This window comes from Clupea harengus, chromosome 24, assembly GCF_900700415.2.
Source record: "Clupea harengus chromosome 24, Ch_v2.0.2, whole genome shotgun sequence".
Classification (NCBI taxonomy): Eukaryota; Metazoa; Chordata; class Actinopteri; order Clupeiformes; family Clupeidae; genus Clupea; species Clupea harengus.
Genome location: NC_045175.1, coordinates 16012829 through 16032129, shown reverse-complemented (window position 1 = coordinate 16032129; position 19301 = coordinate 16012829). Strand labels below are relative to the sequence as shown.

Genomic DNA, 19301 nt, shown 5'->3' with positions numbered 1-19301 from the left:
GGCGGGTGAGAACTTAGACGTCTCTTGTTGTTTGCTTGTCAGATATCTTTTCTGCTCTCTTCATGGCATGCTACTTAGGCTCTCTACACTGTGCACAAAGACACTGGGAGCCCATGGTCACGCTGATGGGTGGTGAGGATGATGATGATGATTGATGAAGATCGTGGTGGTGGTGTCGTGAATCTGGAAATGCAAGTCTCCGCCCTCACGTAGTCGGCCCGAGACAATAATGTCAGTTTCCCCTCAAAAACATTTCGGGATGTGCTTCAAGCTCAAACTAGGAATGGAGAATAAATGATCAAACCAAACATTTCAGCTACCTTTTCATTGTTATTGGGTCATCACAAGTCAGATTCAGATTCAAATTCCTTAGCAGCGAAATGAAATGTAATTGTATGTTAATGTAAAATAAAATACTTAATGCTGACAAAATCATTCGAAATGATGAATTGCAATACGCTTTAGTTTTACAATTTATAGATTAGTGGAGAATTCTGTTGATTTTTTTAAATACTTCCTGTGTGTTGAAGTACACACATAAGCTACTTTTTCTATACTATTATAATAATTATACAGTCCATGTAATAAAATTTCACATATAGATAATATTTCATAGTTCACATACATTCAAGCCTGCCATGCCAATCATACTCACGTGAGAAGAGCAGAGGACAGGCGGGTTTATCGGCGATGTGTACCGGCGAGCAGCGAGCGCTGACTGGTGCTGTGTGCCTGGGTGTCTGGGTGCCAGCCAGTGTCTCTGTGGAAACTATCCAGCTGTGTAGGAGGAAAGACATGTTTGGTCAAGCAGGGAATAGCGTCTCTCTCTCTCTCTCTCTCTCTCTCTCTCTCTCTCTCTCTCTCTACACACACACGCACACTCTCACACATACATACATACATACAAACACACACAGGGCACAGTGGGCTGATACATTTGCAAATATTATTATGCAGGCAAGAGACACAAATAAACACACACACACACACACAAACATGCAGACACACATATGCAGAGACTGAGAGAGAGATACACATTCACACACACATATGCAGGGACTGAGAGAGGGACAAACACACACACACACACACACACATGCAGGGACTGACACACACACACACATATGCAGGGACTGAGACACACACACACACACACACACACACACACACACACACACACACATAGTAAGCAGGGACTGAGAGAGAGACACACACTCACACACACATATGCAGGACTGAGATAGAGACACACACACACACACACATGCAGGGACTGAGACACACACACACACACATGCAGGGACTGAGACACACACATACATATGCAGGGACTGAGGGAGGCACTGAGGGAGGGAGCTACAGTCTCTTGCTTGATGTGTCTATAATTGTTTTCTCATTCTTGTACACGTGTGGTATAAAATAAGTAACACAGATAGAGTTTCAGGCCCAACCAGTGTCACACAGTCATTTTATTTCACACTGCTTCTTATGTCTCCAACAAAAAGACATTATTATTTTTATTAATATTATTATTATTAGTAGTAGTATTGTTGTGGTTGCTGTTGTTGTTGTTTTAATTTTTTATTATCTAAATGTGAACATTGAGAGGACTTATTTTATTATTTTATTATTATTTTATTTTATTTTATTTATTAAGCGTAATACAAAGCTAATGAGAAAACCTTTGGTTCCAATTTGATACCTTTATTTCCATAAAAAATACAGCTGACCGCTTCAATTCAAAAGGTCTATCTGATATTTTTTGCCTGATTATATGCCAAATGTGTGCACCGACAACATTGTAAGCATGTGTGTGTGTGTGTGTGTTTATAGCACCTCATACAGCCATGAATTGTCCCTTACGTCACTCTTTGAATGTATTAGCATTGGGAAATATGGGGACGGACTTCCTGCTGGTCTAGTTTTGAGATGAGAGTTAGATAAAAGAGCTGACATCGAGGAGCAGTTACCAGAAAAGGGATTATGCTGTCATGACTCACAACATTCCATTGGAATTCCCATAGACGCACACTTAGGGATGTATTACCTTGTACCTGTCATCAGTCACTGAGTGTCAAAACAGACATATTTGTTTGTGTCCTCTCTTCATTTTAAGCTCTTATCGTTCAGTTAAGAAGGCCCCTGTTGAAGTATGAAGTACTGCACTTAAAGCAGTTACATTCCTGCACTTTTTCTTTTTCTATTTGGTTTTTCTATTTCTTATGTAAAGTACTTATTTATTGTTACACCAGGTTTCTATTGCTCGTAGCTTGACTGTTCTCTCCCTTGCACTCTACGTCGCTTTGGACAAAAGCGTCTGCTAAATGACTAAATGTAAATGTAATGAAGTAGTGAGTGTGTTTTGTACACATACTGTGCATTCAAGTTAGATAGGCCATGAGAAAGGGGGCACTATGTCAACCATAATTTACAGCACACCCTGAAACATGTATTGGTTTTCGCTTCATACAGGGGCGTACATGTATGCACTCATTAAAGGGAGAGACAATCCAATTCCCTCTCTCCCTTTCGTGCTCCTGAAATATCATGCATTCATTCATTCCCAATCTGTAAATAAAGTCAGAAACAACAACAACAACAACAACAACAACAAACAACATCACCTTGCCTCCTGACTGCTAAGTTATAATGAAGGCCCCTAGTCTCCAAGGTTACTGTTTACAGTGTTCTCTACGAACCTCTTTCAGGTTCTATGGTCTAAATATAGCAGGCAGTCTATTAGTGTGCTCCAGCCATAGGCCCTACAAACATAGTCAAGCTTCTCCCTCTTGTGGCGGTCTCTGTTTACTGCAGTTCAGATGTCCCGGCCAACTCAGTTTCACAACAGTGTGTGATGGGAAGCTGGAAACAGACGTCTCAACACTGTGCTGTGTGTTTGAAACGCAGATGCTTCGAAACACACTGTTTCGGGCGTCGTTAAGTTGTCAGGTGATGTTCCACTACTGGAGCCAACCTGGTGCTTTTCACCATTGAGTAGCCTACATACACTTTTGAATGAAGTCAGATGATGGGCCCAGAAGACTAGGATACCCCAACAGTGTCTTTGGTTTTAATTGAACAGAGTTAAGGACTTCTAATTATATTTTTTTATTTAGGCCACTAGGGAAGACTGCATTCGCTCTGGATGATGAAGTCGCGGGAAGATAAAGAAGCCGTCAATTACTATTCAATCCCGACCTTGGGGGTAGTTTATGTTTCTGTTGACAAGTAACACTTTTGTTGAAGCCCACCTTGAAGCATATGACATGCAGTACAACATTCATTTACATCATTCATTTCACTTTTATTCAGGCATTTAAACGGGCAGATAGTACAGTCTAGGTTTACATGAACATACTCAGATATGTACGTAGGGGTTGTTGCTCAGCACCAAATACAGAATGGAAAATGTAATCATAGAATACATATTGGCTGGTGTTAGTGAGCTAATTTTATCTCTCATATTTGTTTTTATGACTTGAATTATTATGATTATTCCAATCTAAATTCAACTCAGCCACTGGGTCATACTGAAGTGTGTCTAGAGGGGGGCAGCCCACAGACTTAAAAACATGGCAGTGTGAGGATTATATCATAATATATTAAACATTATACTTGCCCTTTATTGGAAATGGAAAATTGGAAAATTTGAATCAAGTATTCTCTGTAAACATGGGTTTCTGTTCCTATGGCAACTGGGGTTGTCACAGAATGTTTTTAAAGAATATTCCAAAGTTCAGACTGAACTTATTGAAAAAAGAAATAAGGGTATAGATATGATTTATTGTTAGCACAGTGTTCTCCTCCAGCTAGTCAATGCTGTTGCTTTCCTGACAACAACAGGAGTATTTACAAGAAAGGGCTGACCTCTCTGCCTTGCTGTCTTCAAGTAGTTTTATATTAATTGTTTATCACTATTATGGACCTGTTTGTTTTTTCCTATTCATAAAGAATTAACTTGAAACAGGATTGAATGGGTTTTCAGTTTAGGCTTCATTTCAACTTCACTTCACCCAATCCAACCAGGCCCTACCTCCGTCTCAGAAGAGGGTGCATTTACAAGTTCAGTTTACTGTGTTCCGTGTTCAGTGCCATTATCCATCTGTGGTATAATCGTGCTCTGTGTTCAAAAGATCAAAAGACCAAAAGGTGATACTGTATGTTCTCTTTGAAGGTTGACTGAAGGTTTTGTCATTTTTCTTCATGAATATAAGGCTGCTTCCTCTCAAATTTGGGATTCGGATGGCTTGAAATCTGACGAACTGTACCGTAATAAAGCTCTCTGCTGCCACCGATAGACCCTGCCTGATTCTTTACCACTTTAGCGACAGACACCATCTGATCACCCAAGATCTGTTGGTGTGAAGGAGTGCCTTCTTTTACCTGGACAGTTCTGTGTTTGATTGGGCCAACACTGAGAAGCACACTGAAGTTGCATTGCTTAATTTATTTTACTACTTTTACTGCTTTTCTTTTTACTACTTGCTTCTCCTGAAATCTGAAAACTGTGAATCCATGCTGAACTATTTAGACCTCTGTGTGATTGCCTTAATTGCTGGACGTTTGTTCAGCATATTAAACAATCCAGCCAGCCAGCTGCCAGTGGTTTTAAGTAGACTTCTGCTAACCCTGCCTGCCGTTTACAATAATTTACTTGAATTTGGTAGTAAGAAGAATCAGCTATGTGTCCCCCAGGAGACAGAAACAAAAAGTGATTTTAGGTGAGTTACTGAATCTACCATATAGGATAATGCTAAACCAGTGTGCTCTACAGTCTGAAATACATGTTTTATGTCAAAGAAACGTGTACGAATAATACCCATATCCAAAAAGCATTTATTATTAGTAATCACATTTTTAACACTCAGATCAATAACAATAATCAATAAAATGAGTGACACTTATTGTGTGGACTTCCATCTCCTTACCATCCTTGTGGTGCTGTGTGCCTGTGTGTCTGTGTGTCTGTGTGCATGTGTTTCTGTGTGCCTGTGTGTCTGTGTGCCTGTGTGTCTGTGTGCCTGTCTGCATGCTCACCACAACATCAGTAGCCATTAAATCAAAAAACGCCCGCTGCTGCATGTGTCATAGAAACAGGTGGAGCAATTGGAGGTAAGTTTCATTTCTGAGGAAGTCATGTGACTAGTGTTGAAACACACACCCAAGGCAACATTTCTTCCCGCAGGTGCACTCAGAGACACACAGAAGATTCAGTCTGCTGTCAAGCGAACAGGTACGTGAGGAACTACCATTTTAAAAGACCTTATCTGACCTTATTTGACACTGTAAAGAGTAACCGTCATTTTTAAAGTCCTTATCTGATACTGTGAAGAAGAGTGTAACTGTATTTTTTTAAGTTTTTAAAGACTTTATCTCACACTGTGAAGGGAGTAGCTGGTGCCTTAAGATGATGAAATAATAGGCTGTCAAGACCGTTGTATAAAAAGCTTTTTTTGTCACATTTCCATGCGATGGTCCGACTGCCTAGGCAGCTAGTTGAAAAGGCAGGTGTGTTTATGTGGCACATGACCATTAGGATTCATTTGAAGATAACAATACCTCTAGCTGCCTATAAAGTGGCAAACTCTTGCATACTATTTCTTTAACGTGACTCATTTTATTCATGTTCAGTCTCATCATAACAAGAGATGGATTTCAGTTTACGTGAGTATATTTTTATCATTTCTTTCTTTCTGAGCTACATTGTAAAGAAGGATCAACTGTCATTTTTAAAGTCCTTATCTGACACTGTAAAGAAGGGAGTGGTGGCTGCCATAAATTGATTAAATAATAAGCTGTTAAGACCGGTGTATAGAAGTCAAGTTTTGACTAACTCTCACCTGTATATAGCCATTGTAGCAGTCACGCTCTTAAATAGGACATTAACTAGCTTGTATTTGTTTACACTCTGAGCTACATTGTAAATGGCACATAGTGGTTCTGAACTTGTTTGTTAACATGCTGAGCAATGTAGTGTTTAATAAGGATCTATTTCTCTATGTGTAAGCACTCCCCTATGCATTGTTCTCCTCTTGGTTATTCGCCATGCGCATGTATACATTTAATGCAGAACCTCAAGTAAACCAAGTGATGTTTCACGTGTGAAGTTAACCTCCGTGTGAGCCTGATTATTTATTAATAAGTAGTCGCATAGACACGACAAGCAACACTGTAAATGGCACCATAGTGGTTCTGAACTTGTTTGTTTACATGCTGAGGTACGTTGTAAATACCACCGTAGTGGATCTGACCTTTCAAACGGTCAAAGTCCCCAGGGGTGACGATCAGGAGGACATACAGAGGAAGATCCTGGAGCAAGCGCTTCAGAATAAGTTCCAGGCTTGTTACCAAGACAACCTGTTGAGAGTGAGAGAAAGCACCGCAGCACAGAGAATGACTTTGGGTGAGTGAGAACAGAGCATTCAAGGGGGCGACAGCATGATACTGTTGTCATTCCTGTGCATGGAAATGTTGTGTTAATGTTGTGTTACTGTTGTGTTAATGATGTGTTAATGTTGTGTTAATATCATATTGAAGGCATGATGCAGGTTTTCACTGAGATAATGAAGCATGAGGTTGCTCTTATAACAGTCCTGTCCAAAATGTTCTAGGCAGACAGACACACACCCATGTACACGCACACACACACACACACCCATGCACACACACACACACGCACACACTTGCACACACGCACACACACACACACACACACACACACATATGCACACACTTGCACACACACACACACACACACACACACACACACACACACACACACACACACACACACACACACACACACACACACACACACACACACACACACACACACACACACACACACACACACACACACACACACACACACTTACTGTCTCATTGATAGCCACATGTAGTAAATATATGAATGGGGACATGTTATTGGTCGTAACCCCACACTCTTCCGACAGTCCCAACCAATGAGGCTGAGGAACGGCAGCGCTACCGGCATCAATGGAAGAGTGAGGACAGACAGCGCTTCCTCCAGGAGAGACTAGAACTGTTTCTGTCCGTGATAACCGGGCTCTCGTTGGGGATTGTCATTCATGGCTTCTCAGGTCTTATATCTGGGGGCTTGACTGGTGCAGGCATATGGTTTGTGACGGGCCTCTTCAGACACTGGTACGGACCATGAGTGAGGGTGGGTTTGCTCCCTTTGAATCAGAAACAATTTTGGGGGGGGTGGTTATTAAATATGACATTAAGCAGGTTTACTAACACATTAGTCCAGCTCATGGTTTGGGGTAAAAAATAAAATAAGAATAATAAGCACATAGTGGGTACTTCATGAATAATTAAAACTCACAATGAGCATAAGCATGTTTGCGTGTCTAAGGACTTTGTTTCCTGTTAACACCACTGAAGCACTTGGCCAGATGAATTAATTAAATCAATCAATAAATGAAGCAATTAACAAACAGCATTGATTTCTGCACTAATTCTCTCGAACAATGTATTTCTGTGTCTTATCCCTAGGTCGGCAGTGAGAGCAGCACCGACATAATCCAATCAAACCTTCCGCACTATCGCAACCGTCAGGAGATCTTCGTCTAAACGTTTTAATAGCACCAAGTACCAAGTGCAGACACACCCTACAATTCAAACACAACACAACAGAAGAGAACTGACCAATAATCAAAATAAACAGAACAGAATTAAAAAATCTTCATGAGATAGCCTACACACAATTACTGTGTGAGATTGAACTGTTCAAAGGTAAGATCAAAGGCAGTCAAATAAATGTACACAAATAAATGTGGAAAACCTCTGTCTGTTACTGGTTCTGTTGCCATGTTACTGTCTGTTACTAGTTATGTTGCCGTGATACTGTCTGTTACTAGTTCTGTTGCCGTGTTACTGTCTGTTACTACTTCTGTTGCCGTGGCAGAGCCACACATCTCTGTCCGATTCTGAACCGGGCCATCAGTCCGAGGTGTCCAATAGTAACAAATGACCGATCCATCTGATGTTTTAACAGACAGTGACAACCATTCTCGGGTTACTTTTAGGCAGTGGTCAGTCAAACGTGAGGCAAATTCACAATTTGTCAAAGAGTGCACACCCCAAAATACATTACTGCTACTGAAAAAAACTCTGTAAAGATTTGCTGTGCGTCATGTCATGCCACTAACCAGACTCAGTTTAGACTGAGGAAGATACATTTTAATATTCCCATATAATGTATAATTAAGCAATATAGTACGAGTGCGAGTGGCGCAGGCAACAACACCCGTGGGAATATCCCTTACCTACCCCACTCGCACGAGTACTATATTGCTTTTATAAAACAATTTTATAGTCAACCAATTCACATTTAAACACGAAGTTATTGATTAAATTTTTTTTATTTCGCCCTTGTTTCTCCGCAACAAAAAAATAGTTCCATTGTCAACGTCTTTTGGAATTATAAGAACTTTGAATTAACGGTTATCCTTAATTGTATCAACGTGCTATAGAATGTTTCATCGCGGAGTGATTTATTATTAGCTGTGAAAAGACCGAGTTGGGATGTCCTGGGATATTCCAACTCATGGAACGTCTCTCGTCCAATCAGAAACAGCTAAATAATTCAATAGAACCCAATTGTTTTATAATATATAATATTTATAATGTAATGTGATGTGTGTTAAAGGCCTCTACATATGGCATTCCATCAGTCTCTCTTTAGCTTTGTTTGAACCTGGTAGCATTTATGAATATTAGCTTGCCTTCTACGTCCACAATTCCATGTACAGACATCAGTAATGAAACACTTTTCGTACTCCGCTTGGAAAGTCAAAGTCAAAGTGTTTATTGTCGCATACACCAAATTGCTTCAGCGCAGCGAAATTCTTACGACTTGGCAGCCAACATCTACGCAGTAGACGGCATACAGGTAACAAAATAACATATACCAAAAATAACATATAACACTATAACATATAACAATTAACAACAGTTTGAAATACAAGAAGGGCTAGCAGCAGTTTCCAGGGTGGGGAATATTAAATGTATTCTTTTATTTGTAAAAGAAATATCACTTTTTTGTCTCATTTTAAAGAAACCATATCATGAGACAGTTTGTTTTAGAACAGGGTTTGCTTTGAACAGATGTACTTCTTCAGCTTTCTCACGCTTCTGTGTGTCTATGCATAAACGTCCAGTGTAAAGAACCCCTACATCAGTATAATAATCAGAATCAGAATCAGAATCGTGTTTATTGGGCAAGTTAGTTTACAAGGAATTTAAGTCCGGGTTTAGTGGCTCTCAATGTATAATGACTATATAATATATAATTACTACTCTTTGACATAGTTACTTGAAAAAAAAATTGGGGGGGGGGATGTCAGACCTATAACCCGAACCCACAGTAGAGTATATTTGGCCAACAATCAATAGGGAGCTCAATGGTATTACTGGACATGAGGCAGCAGGGACAGGTCAAATTGCCTCTGGTGGTGCAGTTCAGGTGAAACACCACTAGGTGAAGCTTGCATGTCATTACAGAGAAGGATTCTACCTAAGCAGCAGTCCTGACAAGTGTATAGAGTGCATTATAAGAAAAGGTAGAGTACATTGAATAAAAGGTAGAGTGCATTAAAAGAAAAAGTAGAGTAAAAAATAGAAGCATACAATCAACTCAGATTCTTTCCAAGAAATTCCTGTCCAGCCATTATTTGTGCTAGAACATATCCTGTTGATGCCCCAGCCACACCAACAATTGCTGCACCAACTAAAGGACTTGCTGTTGCCATGCCAACTACAACCGACAAATTCTTCCCTCACACACACACAGACACACACACAGACACACACACACACACACACATACACACACACACACACACACACACACACGCACACACACACACACACACACACACACAGACAGACACAGACACACACTCACACGCACACACACACTCACACTGTTTCACACACACACACACACACACACACACACACACACACACACACACACATGGAACTGGTAGGGCCGGTGGGGCTACTTTTTAATGAGGTGATGAGCTCCGCCCTCTCAAACTATTCTCAAAGTATCAAGGTCAATTTTCTGATGGAAAAGATAAAGAAACAATGGTGGAAACTGTTACACTAACGTAATTGTAATAATTTATGTTTTACAACATGTGTTTTACAACAACACTTTGTACAGCCCCTTTAGGCACCGTTAGGCCTGAGCTTTTTTTATTTGTTCTCTTCTGCCCTTCAAACAGCCTGAATTCACCACGGTCATAACCAATAACTTAGGGTTTGGCAACCTTTGGTATTATGTTCTATGTTTGCACTCAAAGAGCATTCAAAAACAGCATTTACACAACCACTACATGTGAGAAATCTTTAAATCATTATCTTGGCTGTAGACAATAACCATAGTTTTAGAGATGTATTGGAATATATATGCCATATAGAGGGAAACATGTTCATTATTTTAATAAAATGTGGAAATATTCCTGTGAATGTGCATGACCTTTTCACATTATATTAATATTAGCATACATTTATACACATATCTATTAAGGCACTCATATCTAATATAACATTCAACAGAATATTAAGCAGATACAAAGAACAAAGAGTCATTCAATTATTTCAAATCATTTTATTTATATAGCGCCTTAAAGATTGTCTGATTGCCTCTCATGGCTTCTTCAAATGTGATATAACAAAGTTACCACTATTAACCATATTTGCTGTTCATATTGCTTCTAATTGGAATGAAGCACTCCGTTTGAAGGGGTTGTTTGAAGGGTTGAACAACACTTCCCCTTTGCGAAACGCATAGACGAAGGGGAAGGGCGAAGTGCTAGGGTGAAGTGGTAGTATTGGGACAGAGCCTATCTGTTGAGTATTTTACCATAAAATAGTTTGATTGTGTTGAATTAAACACCCAAAAATCCCACAACACCTTCTGAGTAACAAAAAAATGAACACCATACAAGGGTTAAAAAGGTACAGTGCGTCATAGATTTAAAAAGGTTTAAAAGAAAAAGAAAAGGTTATCTCTCCTTTATTGAGATAATCTTTTGAGAATTAAAATATTCTTCTTCTTCATCTCTCCTCCTTTCTTCCTCTGCCTCCATCTCCTCCTCTCCCCTCTTGGCCCCTTAGAGCAATCACTGTGGAGGAAACAGTCTCTTGAATGGTGTGAAATGAGCAGTAATTTTAGAAACAGACAGGATCTATATCTGCATGACCTCCTCCACATAAGTAATCAACACAAGAGGGTATTGGGTTACAGGGTAACAACATTTACTCTGCTTAATGCTCTTAAGAACATATGGAGATGCTGTCATGATGAACACTGTTCATGGTGTAGTCTCATTTAATTTGGAATGGGATAAAGGCAATGGAACATGTTTGGTTCTAGAATTGGTTAGGATCTTGCAGATCCCAAACTGTATTGTATTGTCATCTTCTTCATGTGTACATGATGCTTGATCCTAAGAGTCTACGCCTGGGAATGATAGAATATAACACTGTATTTGATATGGGGCCGCATGGCAGGCATTCATTTATCATGTAACACTGTAATGCCTTTTGTCTACAAGAAACACAAACGTGTCAGCATTGTGTCCACAGAATTATGAAGAGAGTACATTCTTTCATGCACAGAAAACAAAATGAATGATTCATGTCATGCACTAAAATTTCTGTTGTGCTTTTCATTGTGTGTACAAAAAGATGAAGGCACTTCACACTTTGTGGGCACGTTTACTAATTTCATAAGAGTAATTCTGTCAACATAATTTAAGTCTTAGGTCAATATTAGTTTTGTGGTATGAAAAGTAGAATGTGCTCTACTATGATCATTCTGTGCCATTGGATATAAAAAAAAAACTAAAAGCTGAAGGCACTTCTCACTTTGTGGACGAAATGAACTAATTTCACAGACAAAAGTAATTCTGTCAACGTATGTCTTAGGCCAATATATTTACTTTTGTGGCATTAAAAGTAGAATGTGCTATACTATGACCGTGAGTCAGCAGGTTATATTATTAATGTCAAAATGAACATGAATTCTCAAGAAATATACTCACTGTTGGGAGGTGGAGAATGGCTTCTGTTCCGTAGTCCTAAGAGATCAGCACAAAACAATGAAAGTTATTAAGAAACACATGCAGAATGATGTAAAAAAAAATACTTCACACATTTTTTGATAATAAGAATACGTTTTGATTTTGCAGAAACAAATATGTATAAAATTAAGTTATGGCCTGGCAAAACACAAGTTATTCTCTCCTCTTGACTAGCAGATGAAGTGCCTTTACCAGGTCACTGGACTGTCAAGGAATGCAAATTGCTGTGGCACACGCATTTGTACACACACGCACACACACTAGCACTCCAAACACACACAGGCACACGCACACACACACACACACACACTGCACGGTGGCGCAAAGAGTGCCTTGTCAATGAATGCACTAAATGCAAACAGCTGTAACACACGCATGTGCACACGTGCGCACACACACACACTTTGCAGGGTGGTGCAAAGAGATCACTAATGGAAAAAAGTTTAATATTAGAAAAGTAAATGTAATAACTTATTGAAAAGGAAGACGGTGTTCATGAATTGAGAAATTGTGAACTACCCATCTGAACTGGCGATGACCGATTCTATGCATTATAAAGTAATGCTACATTATTTATATTTTTACAAAAAGACAGAATTAGTTTTTTTCCAAATAATTTGCCAAATAATGTGTATATATGGTTCAATTCAATTTCAATTCAAAGGTTAAATAAAATTGGACTGAGTGAATTGTTCATTTTCTTCTCAGATTAAAGACGGTATTCATCAATATTACATCATTGGGTCATTCCATGTCAAATCGCCTAAAGGTCCCCACATGACACCCGTAGTTGTTCTCCAGATGTTGTTTATCATGTATACCCATAGTCCAGATGTGTGTCATGTATACCCATAGTCCAGATGTGTGTCATGTATACCCGTAGTCCAGATGTGTATCATGTATACCCGTAGTCCAGATGTGTGTCATGTATACCCGTAGTCCAGATGTGTGTCATGTATACCTGTACCCGTAGATATGGGCACAGGTTTCAGTGCCAAACACCAAACGGTAACAGAATGATGCAGTTTGAATACCGGTGCCCTCACGTGAATTTTCCCACTTGCATGTACAGTGTGCTGTAGCATTTTAGGACACTGAAGCCACAGGACAAAATGTTCTACTGTAGAAATGAATATCTGAATATGATCTTAAATCTTCAACAAATACAACAATAATGACGTGTGAAGTTGGGTTTTCAAGCAATCTGATTTTTTTATTTTTCAGATTTCAATGTACCATCGTAGTAAGAATTCCTAAATGTTTGCATGCATTGTATAATTTTTATAAAATCAGTAATGAGGGAGGAAGTGTGAGTAACAGTATGTGTGAAGTAACCAGGGTACAGGGTACAGGGAACAGGGAGTAAATGGGTCATGAAATGGTCGGTACCACACTATGGATGGATGGTGAGCATCATAAACGGGGTGAACAGTGACAATTGTGTTTGAGAGTGTTTTCTGTGATACCGCGGGAAAAACACTTTACAACCATGTAATGACGTCAGCACCTGAACTCGTGCCAACTTTCACTTTAATTAAAATGTCCATAGCAGTATGGCAGCAGTCAAGGGTGGCTAACTGAATATGTGGGCATGAATTATCCAATCTATGTATGGACATATGAGCCTGTGTGTGTGAGTGTTCAAAGTTTGTTTTTACTATACTTCTTACATAGCCTACTACAAAATATAGTGTATGGTGTGTTTCCATACTGAACACTCTGAAATGCTGATACACTGGACTCTAAACCATATGTGCTGCAGTACTGTTACAGCCCTGGCCTAGCATTTATGTGTTGACTACTGAAATACTTTTCAGATTATTGTAATGACCTACTTCAGGAAGCTATTTTTTATATTTTGTACATTCTAGCACTGAAAATAAAAAGGGCAACACAGTGTTTTTGAAAATGAGAAAAAGTACTGAAATGTGTGAAAGTGCCCTATTTGTGTATTTATATATTCAGTCTATTGAAACCGGTTTTGTCAGATTGCTCTGTGAAGTGCACTGTAACACTGTACTGCTAAAGGCTTTAGACTAACAAAGACAGGAGTGTTTTAGATTTATCACACTTTTGTGTACTTATTCATTAATTCGCGAACAGGCCATATGAATCGTTGTGTTCACCATTTGTCATAGTTGAATTTAGCTGAAGTTGAATTTTGAAAAGGGATGAGTGGTGTTTTCCAGTATGGTGTAAGCAGCTGTAAAAAAAAAACCTGTAATACAGGTTCAGGTTGAGAGGATTGGCCATTGTGGGAAGTCCCCAACCAATAGCACAAGGACTTAAACATGTCTTCCTGTGTATATCTAAAATAAAAAATCATCAAAAAGACATTACACATATGTATATTGCAATTTGGTGTGGTGTGGTGAGGGTCGTTTTTCTTACGGTTCTTCAGGAGCGGAGGTCCACTCTTCTTCAGCGCTTGCAGCATTATCAGGATCCGGCGCTCTATATAAATTCACACAAGGGTGGAGGAAATGGATGAGAGAACAAGACCATTTAGGCTTCACGGTGGTTAAGAGTGCCTGTGTTCCAGTAGCATGGATAGAGAGTAAGTCAAGTCCAATCCTCTACCAGATCCTGGGTTCCCTGGATATCCACTTCATTTCTGTCTCTGTCACTTCACTCTCATGCTTTTGGCATTAAAACTGTTAATCTGTCTATGTGTCTATCCATCCTAGTAAACTGTTAAGGAAGAACATTTGGGGTTGAAAATGTGTGTTTAGCACCTGAAAAAGGGGCTATGAAGGACCCTGCTCCTGCTGCACCTCTCTACTGTTCTCCACCAGCCATCCTGCAGACTCTCTCTCTCCACCTGCTGGGTCATCCTCCTCCTCTCCTAATATAGTTATCCTAACAAGAAGGACCCTTCTAAATCAATTCAATGATTCATTTCAGTGTTTGGTGATTATTTAAACCCGACAGATGCACCTTGGGTGTGACTATCCTGTGATCTGATGCTTTTATAAGCCTCTCATTTTCACATTCGTCCTGAACCTGTTTAAGCAGTAAACTGTTTACTCAATGTAACAATAATGAAGCAAATCATAATATCTTTAAGGGAAATAAATAAAGTGTTCCCATGGTCACGTCTGGTTAAAATACTACTCATCATGTCAGGATCATATCAGTGTTGATAGGTAGTTGGTAGTCTACCAGTGAGTACACAGCTGAGGGTGATTCTATGGAAATTACAATGGAATGTTCTCTGTCAACATTCCTAATAAACTCGGTTTATTTCCTGTAAACAGCTCCTCGTCATAGAAAGAAAAGGTGGAGACAGGTGTTGGCATTGAAGAACATGACACCAAATGTCATATCAAGATAGGTGAAATACTTGTTTGTCCTGTGTTGCATTGCCTCTTTTAATCTTTTTAGCCCGATCTAAGAGACCAAGCGCGAGGAGAGTGTCTTTGCTAGTTTCAGGCCGATGCAGTTTTCATTTCTTCCTTCAGCGTCCACTTTGTTTAATATGTTGTGCCCGTCTGAGCGCCCTGGGGCCTGATGGTCTTAACATGAGGTTTGTTCAGGCACGTTGGCGCATTGCTATGTTGAGGCAGTGGAAAGCAATTACACGATTAACCAACAAAAACTTGGTCTGAAGTTAATTGCGCGTTATTTAACTGTTATTATGTGCATTATAAATATAGTAGCCTAATATGCGTCTAAATAGGTGGGTACACAACCCGTAGACACTCCTTTTGTTACACATACAGGGAGGCTTAACAGCACACAAATATGCACAAGATTAAAAATATATGTATTACAACATGAAAGAGTATTACTGTATGCTGTACTGTACTGTACTGTACTGCCTTTTGAAGTCCTGGCATTTTAAAGCAGCAGTCAGAATTCATAACAAACAACACATTTAGGAGCGGTCCTTGCTGTCCAGAGTCCCTAATGTAAATGGCATGTCCAAACTAACCTCGTCAAATCATTGTTGAAATTCCAATTGTCTTGTTACAATGCTAAAACCAAAGTTATGACTATGCTTATAGTCGTTGTTGTGGCTATGCTGAAGAGAGGGTATTACAGATAACTTACGTAGGGCAGATTCTTACTAGAAATACTAAATGACAAAACTCACCATGCATTTCCAATCTCCAAGCAACTGGCTGTTACTCTACGTCTGCTTCCTCCTCAAACATACACTGACAGTTTCTTGTGACATGTCTGTGTGAGCAATCACGGTGCATTGCTGTAAATCAGCCAATCAGAGCAGAGCTCATCATCTGTGGTTGGGCAGTTGTTATATTGGTTAGGTTAGGCTGTTGGCTATGAGTATTTGCATGTGACAGTGAGAGGATAGGCCCCAACCAATAGCACAAGGACTGAAACATATTTTCCAGTGTATAACTAAACAAAAAAAATCAGCTCAAAAGACATATATTGCAATTTGGAGCTGTGGTGAAGGTCATTTTTCTTACGGTTGTTGGGTGGCAGATCTCTATTCTTCTCCATCCATCTTGTCCAGCAGTTCCAGTCTCCAGCTCTCTATATATAACCACACAAGGATTGAAGAAATTGTTGGGGAACAAGACCATTTAGGCTTCACAGTGGAGAAGAGTGCTTGTATTCCAGTAGCATGGATAGAGAGTAAGTTTAGTCAGTCCTCTGCCAGAGCCTGGGTTCCCTGGATATCCACTTCATTTATGTCCCTGTCACTTCACTCTCATGCTTTTGGCATTAAATGAGCCTGTTAATTTGCTTATGTGTCTTTACATCTAGTGAATTGTTAGGGAAGAACATTTAGGGTTAATTACATTTTTGAATAATTAGTGTTTTGAGTCCTCCTATGTGTTTTAGCATCTGAAAAAGGGGCTATCAATCACTCACATGACTGACTGGACTGATATTTGATTTGTTAGAGATCGTAGTTGTGGAGGCTAATTCAACACATCATGGTGTGTGTGTATTATTATTGTGTGTGTGTGTGTGTTATTATTATGAGTGTGTGTGACCGTATGTGTGTGTGTGTGTGTGTGTGTGTGTGTGTGTGTGTGTGTGTGTGTATTTTTATTGTGTGTGTGTGTGTGTGTGTGTGTATTAGGATGTGTGTGTGTATTTGTATGTGTGTGTGTATTGTTATTATGTGTGTGTGTGTGTGTGTGTGTGTGTATTAGTATGTGTGTTTGTGTGTGTGTATTTGTATGTGTGTGTGTATTAGTATGTGTGTGTGCATTTGTATGTGTTTGAGAAATGGGAAACTTTAATGAAGTATGTATGTGTGTTTATCATATGCCTTGTGAGCTGAAACATGACGTTTCTAACTTTGTAACTCTTAAAAGTGTACCTTCTGTGTGTGCATAAGCGAGAGCTGATGAGAAGAACTACTAGTCCTTCTTTTCTGCCTTGCTGATGCATTACGTTGCAAAAAGCATAGCAAGATGACGTGGGAAACCAGCCATGTAGTTACTGTATCTCTGCTGACTTCAGATAAACGCTAACTTCTATCTATATAAACCTTGTGTAATGAGTTTAACTTTGCTTCTCTCTCATCTGCTGCAGTCTGGGAGTGAGCCCAGGCTCTCACTCTCATCCTCCAAGATGGGAGTGGGACCGTGCCTCACTCTCACCTGCCAGAGTTGTGACCCGACGAGCTTGTTGTTGTTGAATAAAATAATACTTATCCTCATCTCCAGAGTCTGTGCGTGTATTAGTATGTGTGTGTGTATTTGTATGTGTGTGTGTTTATTAGTGTGTGTGTTTATTAGTATGTGTGTGAATGTGTGTGTGTGTGTGTGTGTGTGTGTGTGTGTGTGTGTGTGTGTGTGTGTGTGTGTGTGTGTGTGTGTGTGTGTGTGTGTGTGTGTGTGTGTGTGTGTGAATGTGTGTGTGTATATTAGCATGTGTATATTAGTATGTATGTGTGTGTGTGTGTCTACGTCTGCCTGCATCACCACAGGAATCCACCAGAGAAACAGATTAGTGAAATCTGGTAGGCCTAGATGGACAGGCAGCCATCTTGGCATTTGTATTCAGTCTTCATTGGGCTCTTCCCAGTAGATTCCTTAGTTTCATACAGCACAGCTGCACATTGAGTGACCTACACATTTGCCAAATACAATTGTGAATTGTACATGATTCTTTCCTTTTTTCCCCCTCTGGGTATGCCCCTGTTGACATTGATTAAACATTTAAAATATTCATGATATGTAACCTACTGCTCCTTAGTTTGTTACAGTAGTAAATCAGTGTCACAAATGATATGAAATCATGTGCAAATAGTGCATTGTGACTGGTGTTGTCATGGTGATATGTCATGCTGCAATGAATGAAAGGAAAAGTAACTGAACTGCACCACTGGTGTCACTTTGACATATTGAAATGTTGTATTCATCACACAACAATAAGTATCGTTTATTCATTTGTTTGTTTATAACTGAGCCAGAAGTTAACCTCAAAGTGAAGTCCATGACACCACTTGTCAGGGCCTCCTGTTCACATGGAATCTCTCTCTTCAGTGATCTACAGGCGCCACCTAGTGGTGAACTGCACAACTACACCCATGAGACAAACTGTCCTGTCTCTGCTTCAGCGCACACTCCTTCCTTTCCATTCACCCTCATTACTGTTTTGAAACTGCAGTGGTGAACTTCATCATCATACCCAAACTGTCCTTTCCCTGCTTAAAAATAAGATTCATAACGTTTTTTAACACTGTTACATTTGTTGTGTCTACAGTCAAAATGACCAGAACAAATGAATGTCCAATGCTGTAATAGTCAGCCACGGCTCGTCCGGCTCGTATGGGCAGGGGGTGCAGTGCCCCACCAAAATGTCATCCACTAAAAAACATCCTTAAAATAAACATTTGATCAATTGTTGTTTGTTCAATTACATCCTTAAAAGTAGTGAAGCATTTTTCTCTTTAGTGTTATGTGTTTATCAGTATACAACAATAGTGTATGATTCACCCTGCTCATAGCTTGCCTCTTCTGCTACACTACACCTCTCCACAGCGCCCCCCACAATTTCCCCATGTAAATATGTGGTCAGATATAGAAGTACAGCGAGCCATAATTACAGAGAAGGATCCTACATGAGCAGCAGTTCAGGTAAAACACCACTAGGTGAAACCTTGCATGTCATTACAGAGAAGGATTCTACAAGAGCAGCAGTTCAGGTAAAACACCACTAGGTGGAGCTCGTATGTCATTACAGAGAAGGATT

At 39.7% G+C, this 19301-nt stretch overlaps 1 long non-coding RNA gene across 1 annotated transcript; it reads right to left on the bottom strand.

Annotated features, from left to right (window-relative positions):
- Nucleotides 1-10627: 10627 nt before the first annotated feature.
- Nucleotides 10628-16279, bottom strand: LOC116219221. Its single transcript, XR_004163124.1, has 4 exons — nucleotides 16216-16279; nucleotides 14511-14573; nucleotides 12081-12116; nucleotides 10628-11159 (listed from the first exon to the last, which is right to left on the bottom strand). It is a non-coding gene; the product is annotated as an uncharacterized LOC116219221 (long non-coding RNA).
- Nucleotides 16280-19301: the final 3022 nt, after the last annotated feature.